At 42.9% G+C, this 8,555-nt stretch overlaps 2 protein-coding genes across 2 annotated transcripts in view; both read left to right on the top strand.

Moving 5' to 3' along the window:
• Positions 1-2,357: 2,357 nt before the first annotated feature.
• LOC120855399 (guanylate-binding protein 2-like) overlaps positions 2,358-8,555 on the top strand; it is a 15,776-nt gene continuing 9,578 nt past the window's right edge. The window contains exon 1 of the mRNA XM_040229885.1: positions 2,358-2,589. The gene's annotated coding sequence lies outside the window, so the exon portion shown is untranslated. The remainder of the gene's footprint in view (positions 2,590-8,555) is intronic.
• Positions 2,505-8,555, top strand: part of LOC120856892 (guanylate-binding protein 1-like) — a 285,120-nt gene continuing 279,069 nt past the window's right edge. Inside the window, exon 1 of the mRNA XM_040232373.1 lies at positions 2,505-2,589. The gene's annotated coding sequence lies outside the window, so the exon portion shown is untranslated. The remainder of the gene's footprint in view (positions 2,590-8,555) is intronic.

The raw sequence follows: 8,555 nt of genomic DNA, 5'->3' as shown, positions 1-8,555 counted from the left end.
CAAGATTATATGAATCAACACAGAGCAGTATACAGAAACATCAGTTGCTTGATGCAGAAAAAGGATTACATGAGAAATAAGTTATAGAACCTTTCCTCCCTCCCTCCCTCCCTCCCTCTGCTCTTTTCTATTACTGGTAAAGCTCTAACAGGGGAACAAGATATTTCTCAAACTTATTTGGCCATGACATATTTTTATCAAGGAACATTCCAGAGCTCACTGTTCAGTAGAATGACCTTTGGGGAATCCTGGCTTAGACCTCCAGATGTAGAGCACAGAGGCCTTTAAACAGCTGGAAGGCCATGAAAAGAATAAGTCAAAGTCCCAAGAAGTCCTCAATCAAAAGAGCCCAAGTGAAAGAAAGTGAAAGTGAAAGTCACTCAGTTGTGTCTGACTCTCCGGGACCCCATGGACTGTATAGTCCATGGAATTCTCCAGGCCAGAATATTGGAGTGGGTCGCCTTTCCCTTCTCTAGGGGATCTTCCCAACCCAGGGATCAAACCCAGGTCTGCTGCATTGCAGGCAGATTCTTTACCAGCTGAGCCACAAGGGAAGCCCCAAAGAGCCCAGGGACTACAAACTCATGTGCCTAATTATTATATGTAATAGGTAATAATATGTGAAGAGTTTGGCCTAGGAAGCAATTGATAAATAAGAAACATTATTATTATTGTTGTTCACTTGGCAACAACAAAGGTATTAAGTGAGGTGGTTGATAGCATGGGTTCTAGAGAAAGACTTTTGGGGTTCAGTCATACTAACTTGGGATTTTAGCACGTTATTAAATCTCTCTAATATCGTGGTAAAAGTAAATAATATTGTGGTAAAAAATATTGTGGTATAAGACTAAGAGGGGATAATGTATGTATAGAAGTTGTCACTGGGTATGAATCAAGTGTGCAAAAGATGGAATCTAACCTCATTTTTTATTATTTATTAAGCACTAAGTGCCAGTACTAGGATTAAGTATGGAGAATTTAAAAAATGTATGACACAGTCATTCCCCTGGAGAACTTACAGTTCTCACTTACTAAACACCAGTAACCAGCTACATTGTGACTGAATCTAATTGGACCTAGAAAATCATTATATTAGGTTTTCCCATCCTAATACTTTTCAAACTGTCTCCAAATAAGAAAAAAACAGCATTATTTTAATTGATCCAATGGATCTTTCTCTCATTTTTCTTTTTAGCAATATCTAAGATGTTTTCTAATTATAAAATTTAAAGGTTCCACCTGAGAAGTCAAGTCACGCTCTCTCACTAGCATAGATCTTGCAATTCTTTTGTAGCCTTCAGTTCAGTTAAGTCACTCAGTTGTGTCCGACTCTTTGCGACCCCATGACACAGCATGCCAGGCCTCCTTGTCCATCACCAACTCCTGGAGTTCACTCAGACTCATGTCCAGCGAGTCTGTGATGCCATCCAGCCATCTCATCCTCTGTCGTCCCCTTCTCCTCGTGCCTCCAATCCCTCCCAGCATTAGAGTCTTTTCCAATGAGTCAACTCTTCACATGAGGTGGCCAAAGTACTGGAGCTTCAGCTTTAGCATCATTCCTTGCAAATAAATCCCAGGGCTGATCTCATTCAGAATGGATGGGTTGGATCTCCTTGCAGTCCAAGGGACTCTCAAGAGTCTTCTCCAACACCACAGTTCAAAAGTATCAATTCTTTGGCACTCAGCCTTCTTCACAGTCCAATTCTCACATCCATACATGACCACAGGAAAAACCATAGCCTTGACTAGACAGACCTTAGTCGGCAAAGTAATGTCTCTGCTTTTGAATATACTATCTAGGTTGGTCATAACTTTTCTTCCAAGGAGTAAGCGTCTTTTAATTTCATGGCTGCAGTCACCATCTGCAGTGATTTTTGAGCCCCCCAAAATAAAGTCTGACACTGTTTCCACTGTTCCCCCATCTATTTCCCACGAAGTGATGGGACTGGATGCCAAGATCTTCGTTTTCTGAATGTTGAATTTTAAGCCAACTTTTCCACTCTCCTCTTTCACTTTCATCAAGAGGCTTTTTAGTTCCTCTTCACATTCTGCCATAAAGGTGGTGTCATCTGCATATCTGAGGCTATTGATATTTCTCCTGGCAATCTTGATTCTAGCTTGTGTTTCTTCCAGCCCAGCGTTTCTCATGATGTACTCTGCATATAAGTTAAATAAGCAGGGTGACAATATACAGCCTTGACGTACTCCTTTTCCTATTTGGAACCAGTCTGTTGTTCCATGTCCAGTTCTAACTGCTGTTTCCTGACCTGCATACAGATTTCTCAAGAGGCAGGTCAGGTGGTCTGGTATTCCCATCTCTTCCAGAATTTTCCACAGTAGCCTTAGATTCTACTTTCAGTTTCAGTGCTATTTCTTTGCACACATTGCCTGATAGTTTTGCTTTATTATCACTGGACGTCTGAGGAAAATCTGAGAAGCCCCAGGAGATTGGAGGGAGAAAACAAAGCCCAAATTGCCAGTGAGAGAGAAAAGTGAAACCAAACTCAGAAGAAACACGAAGAGGACAAGGTCTTCTAACCTTCCAGTCGAGGTAGCTTTCTGCTCGCCTCTACAGAATCTCTCCTCCGGGTAAGACTGAGGCTGGGTGGGAAGAGATTTACGGGAGGCAGCACACTTTCTCTAAAGCAATCATACTAAGGCAGGCTGCGCAGAGCCTGATCTGTCATGAGTTCAGATGAAAGTCTGATGTTGGGCAGCAGGGTGTCCTCTAAGTGCCCACTGCTGAGCTCTGTGTTGAATTAGGTTCCAGCAGAGGCAGAGTCTAAACTGAGAGCCAGGAATGCTTCAAGATTCTTTCTTGATACTTTATTAAAGTGTTTTTATTTTTGATAAAACCCACTAACTAAAGCTCGGAGTTCACTTCTGTCTTTACTGCAAACTTTCCAAGTGCTAGAACTTAGGGTCTACAAAAAAAGGCTACAGGTTATTGTAATTTGGGAGCTTACAAAATCTTTGTGCAGCCACTTTTTCTGGTCAGTAACTGATTGATCCTCATTTTATAAAAGTGCTATGTCTCATGTCAAAAGCAGACAATCTTCTTGCCAGCAGTCCTTGTGGGCCACTGTTGTAAGAGGAAATGAGTACAGTACTATCATACGGAAAAAAAGAAAAGCTTTTTTTTTAGCCATCCCTAGAGAAATGGGAAGCCAGATAGGTGGCAAGACTGGCATCATGTAAGAGTCCAGTCTTCAGCCAGAAGTCAGAAGTAAGCAACTGTAATAGAAGCAATCATGCTTTCTTATAGGATAAGAATAAAAACCAGCATCCCTTAGTCTGTCTTTGTTGATATCTCAAAAAGTTAATAAAAGTTTTATCATGATCACTTCCAGTTACAGGGATTGAGACATTGAAGTTAACAAGGTAAGTAGGGCATTATTAACAGAAAACTTCAACTTCTCTTAATGCTATAAAATTATTAAATCATCAAGTCCTGGTTAAAGAGGTCATGACTAAAATCATGCGAATAAATACTTTATATAGAACAGAGTTCAGAGAGGAAACATGATCGTTTCTAAGATCATGTTTCATAAGAGTAGCTTCATTACCTGAGCTAATTAAAAGCAATATGCCAGTTGATATATATGGAGATAATAAAGAATCAATCTTCAAACACAAGGAGGTCAAAATTTGGTAACATAATTGAGTGAAATATAGAGTGTTAACAAAAATTTCAGAAACCATAAGCTGATTAAAATGAAAGTCAAGTCGCTCAGTCGTGTCCGACTCTTTGTGACCCCGTGGACTGTAGCTCACCAGGCTCCTCTGTCCATGGGATTCTCCAGGCAAGAATACTGGAGTGGGTTGCCATTTCCTTCTCCAGGGGATCTTTCCGACCCAGGGTTCGAACACAGGTCTCCTGCATTGCAGGCAAACGCTTTAACCTCTGAGCCACCAGGGAAAAAGTGTTTTATTCAAGGTTTATTAGGACTGCAGCCTGGGAGACAAGTTCAAGAAGCACTTAAAAACTTGTGTTCCTCTTGACTACAAAATAGAAAAAGTTTATAAAGGTCAAAACTAAGACCAGTTACTTACAATTCTATGTTAAGGATTATAATTAAGGCAAAAAGTAAGGACCTGAATTGGTTGCTGAATTGATTTTAAATTGATTTAAATCGCTGAAATGGTTTTAAAGTTCCACAGGGTGGGGGCACGAGGGAACCCTCAACCATAAAGTTGCAGGTGGCAGATGTTGTCCCAAATACACCTGATGGTGTCCTTAGGTGTGATACAGGTCAGAGAAAATTCAAGCTTTTCATGGTGCTAGGATATGCCTTAGACTAAATTCTTAATGGCACTCAACTCTAGTTTTGTATGTCTGAACTATGATCACTCCATTGTAATTTCAATTTGTCATGAAGAGTGAAATTCAGATTAGAGGTATCAGTCTTGGGCGAAAACACATGAATTCAGATGCAGATCAACGGTTAGGAACCAGTGAGTCGCTAGACAGGGTGGACTATGGCAGCTCAGGAGTGCCTGCCCCTGAGAGGAGGAAGCCACTGGGCACCCTGAGTCTCAGTCTGATCCAGAACTTGCCCAGGAACAGACCTGGGAGAAACCAGGTCCAGGACTGGGTTAGGATGGCATGGGTTTCACATTCTATAACTGTTTGACACAATATTCCCCAGATGCAGGCTGCCTGTTACATATGCCTGAGGTGAGACAGCTCAGGGTGTCCTGTCCAAAGATCAAAATTTGAAGGTGAAAAGCTTTGAAAGGAATTTTGTAATGAAGTCAGAGGATGTGAGACACAAGGGAAAAAATCTCCATGTTATGGAAATGAGATACAAGCTGAGCCAGTGGAAATGCAGTCTGGTATACCCTTCTTCTGGAAAAGAATTTGGCAATAAGCAACAAAAGTATGTTGAAGAATGTCCTTCCCAGAGCCTCTTGACCTCATCAGCCTGCAGTTTGGACAGCTTTGCTCTCCAGCACGTGGGAGGAGCCAAGCCAGACTGCTACCAGGAGACTGTTCCTCCCAGAGAAGGAGATGCTTAACAAAACCGGAAGTACCTGTTTCCTTCACTGCCAGGGACTTCCAACTACTAGATAGCCATGTGACTTCTTTAGTGACTCCGGGGGGAAAAATTAGTGATGAAACAGCCACCACCATATTGCCACCTAGTGGACAAGAAGGAGGAAAGTGATCCTGCCTTCCAACTGCCAGAGGAAACCTCAGGATTTGGCTCATCGCAGGGGCCAGGAAATAAAATTGGTGTGTACTCTGCCCCAGTAGATGGGTTCCAGCATTTGGGCTGGCCTGCCTGCCTTAGCAGAAACCAAGCATCTGCAGGTCTTCTCCCAGCAGGCCCGCAGCAGCAGGCTTAGGACTCTGCCTGGGGCTCTGAGTGAACAGGAGGGGCTGGGCTGGTGAGTACTGGGAAGTTCCAGGGGAAAGGAGACCGAAATGAAAGGTGTGAAGTCATCTGCTCACTTGGACGCTGACTCCTTCTAGATACGACAGCCACGTGTCTAGAGCCTGTTCTCCGCTGTCCACCCTTCACGTCCACGTCCCCCGTGCTGGAGACACACGACATGCTGCCCTGAAGGGTCTCAGTTCGTCATTCACTGCTTGAAAAGTCAGCAGTGTGTGGAGTTAATCTCCTCATCTTGATTTTCATTTGAGTTGAGTGACTTATCCAAGTAGTGATTTCTCATTCCAGAGATGATCGAGGAGAAAGGATTCAGTCCGTCAGAGAATGAGGTCTTGTATCTGGGGGTAAAGAGAGCTAACCATGGGGGAGAGCGACTGGTGACTTAGTCTAGGGGGTTTGGGGAACATAGTAGTGCCTCTGGCTTGAAGTGTAGAGCTGTCTTTTGGACTGGAGGGTGTGGGCCTACTTTCTGGTAGTTGATATTTTCCATGACAGGTCCCTTGATGTATCTTAGTGGAACAGTTACTGGGATTCACTTGTGTTCCACTGGGCCTTGGCTAGGAAAGACCACTTCATTGGCTTCAAATTTGCCTAGCTAATGTAAAGATTGTGATCTGTAATTTTTTAAAAGAAATTTTCCTGTAAATGAAACAGAATGGCTGGGAGATGCAGGAACACACCATTCCCCACAAGAATTTTGAATGTTGGGGTTTGCTTCCTTGACATTAGCTGGTGGTTCAGGCACTGTCACTGAAACTTAGATAGTTTCTCAATTGGCATTTGGGTAACTTCTCAATTTGGGTAACCCTAACTTCCTGTAGAGAATCTTTACCTTCCGCATCCCAGTTTAGAAAAGCTCTTGCTTCTCAAGGGAGGGCAAGGGCAAGTGGTGGGTCTGGAGCATCCCTGGCCCTCCATATTCCAGTAGGTGCCTCCCCACTTCAACAAGGAAAGCAAGGGTAGTTCCCAGCTTGGCTGCATGGCGGGCCCTATTGAAGCTGGATTTATGACTTTTGGGGGGTCTTAAGTTTGTTGATGGAGAAGGCAATGGCACCCCACTCCAGTACTCTTGCCTGGAAAATCCCATGGATGGAGGAGCCTGGTAGGCTGCAGTCCACGGGGTCGCCAAGAGTCAGACACGACTGAGTGACTTCACTTTCACTTTCCACTTTCCTGCATTGGAGAAGGAAATGGCAACCCACTCCAGTGTTCTTGCCTGGAGAATCCCAGGGACGGGGGAGCCTGGTGGGCTGCCGTCTATGGGGTCGCACAGAGTCGGACACGACTGAAGTGACTCAGCAGCAGCAACAAAAGTACACACTCTTCCTTTGACAGAGCAACCTCATTCCCCAGAATCTCTTCTGAAGAAACAGCTGCAACAATATGAAAGCAGGGTTATTCATTGCAGCACTGTAATTGAAAAACACTAGAAGCAATCTAAGTGCCCACACATAGGAGTGGTTAAGTAAACTTCGGTATATACATTTAATGGAGTAGGCACCCTTTAAAAGAATGAGCAGGCTTTCTATGAAGTGATATAGAGTGATTTCCATATATTTGTAAAATGTGATCTTATTATAAATGTGAATAGGGAAATATATCTGATTTATGGAAAGAATATCTAGGAAGTATCAACCAGAAACTAGTGAGATTGGTTTATTCTCAGAAAATGGGTGATTATGAGGCAGTAAGGATAGAAATCCCATGGGCAGAGGAACCTGGTGGGCTACATGGGGTCGCAGAGCGTCGGACACTACTGAGCTTTCAAGAATAGAAGGGTGGAACAGGAATGGAGTGGTCAGATGAAGAAAAAGTGACATTTCTCTGAGTATACCTTTTTGGAAAGCTCTGACTCTCACAACTACAAAATGTTTCACATACTCAACAAATAATCACATACTAAAATTGACCAAGATGTGAAATAAGTGAAAATGTTAGTCACTCACTCATGTCTGACTCTTTGCAACCTTATGACTGTAGCTTGCCAGACTCCTCTGTCCATGGAATTCTCCAAGCAAGAATACTGGAGTGGGTAGCCATTTCTTTCTCTGGGGGATCTTCCCAACCCAGGGACTGAACCCAGGTCTCCCGCATGGCAGGCGGATTCCAGCTACCACAGAAGCCCAACCAAGACCTGGGGGAGTCCTCAGTGAAGCTCAAATAGTAACAAATGAGACTGACTGTGTTACAAATGAATAAACTAACAGCCCAAGAGGATGAGGAAGGAAAGAACTAATCTAAGAATTTCAGAATACAGTGTTTTGACTATATATATTAGGTTAAAGACAAAACAACTGTGTCTTAATAATGCACTTTATTAGTAAATCTATTTATCACCAAGATGGGGATTAGCAACTTTGAAACTACTTTATACATATACTAGAACTGAGCACATAAGCAAATTTATGATAATAAGAGCTGTGGCTTTCATAGAGTATGGAGTTGAAAGGTAAAGCTTGAGTAATTCCTGTTGTGTTGAACTGCAATCAGAAACATGAGCAGTATATAACATAAGGAGTCCAGCCTGACACTCTGTGACAACCTAGAGGGGTGGGATGGTGGGGTGAGAGCAAGGGTCAAGAGGGAGGGGATATCTATGTGCTTATGAATGATTCATGCTGTTATATAGCAGAAACCAACACAACATTGTAAAGCAATTATCCTCCAATTCAAAACATCAGCAGGAAATTAAGGCGGTATACAGAAAGACAGAAGTAAATTTAGATGTATCTGCATGTGCTAGTATTCATACCTGTATTTCTGAATTTGGCCCATGAGGGGACCTAGAAATAAGGTCACATCTAGTGTTATATCCTGGCATCAAAGTTCTGTTATCCAAAGAAGGAATCAGGGTTTCTGGGAGAAATGGCCAAATCTAGAGCTGACTCAGGCAAAGTACAAGAAGGACCAGGAATACCTTGTGATACCACAAAGTAAAAAAGGGCTTAGAATATGATGGAAGCATGGCCAAACGACCCAGGAGCCAGGTTGAAGAAGCTCTCAGAGAACAAATCTGGGGCAAATTAAGCAATACGTAAATAATAATTTGTTTGTTATTGTTTAGTCACTTCGTTGTATCTGACCTTTTGTGATCCCGTGGACTATAGCCTACCAGGTTCCTCTGTCCATGGGATTTTCCAGGCAAGAATACTGGTGTAC

This window comes from Oryx dammah, unplaced genomic scaffold (assembly GCF_014754425.2).
Source record: "Oryx dammah isolate SB20612 unplaced genomic scaffold, SCBI_Odam_1.1 HiC_scaffold_28, whole genome shotgun sequence".
Taxonomy (NCBI): Eukaryota; Metazoa; Chordata; class Mammalia; order Artiodactyla; family Bovidae; genus Oryx; species Oryx dammah.
Note: the sequence above shows the minus strand (reverse complement) of the source record. Positions and strands in the feature narration are given on the sequence as shown.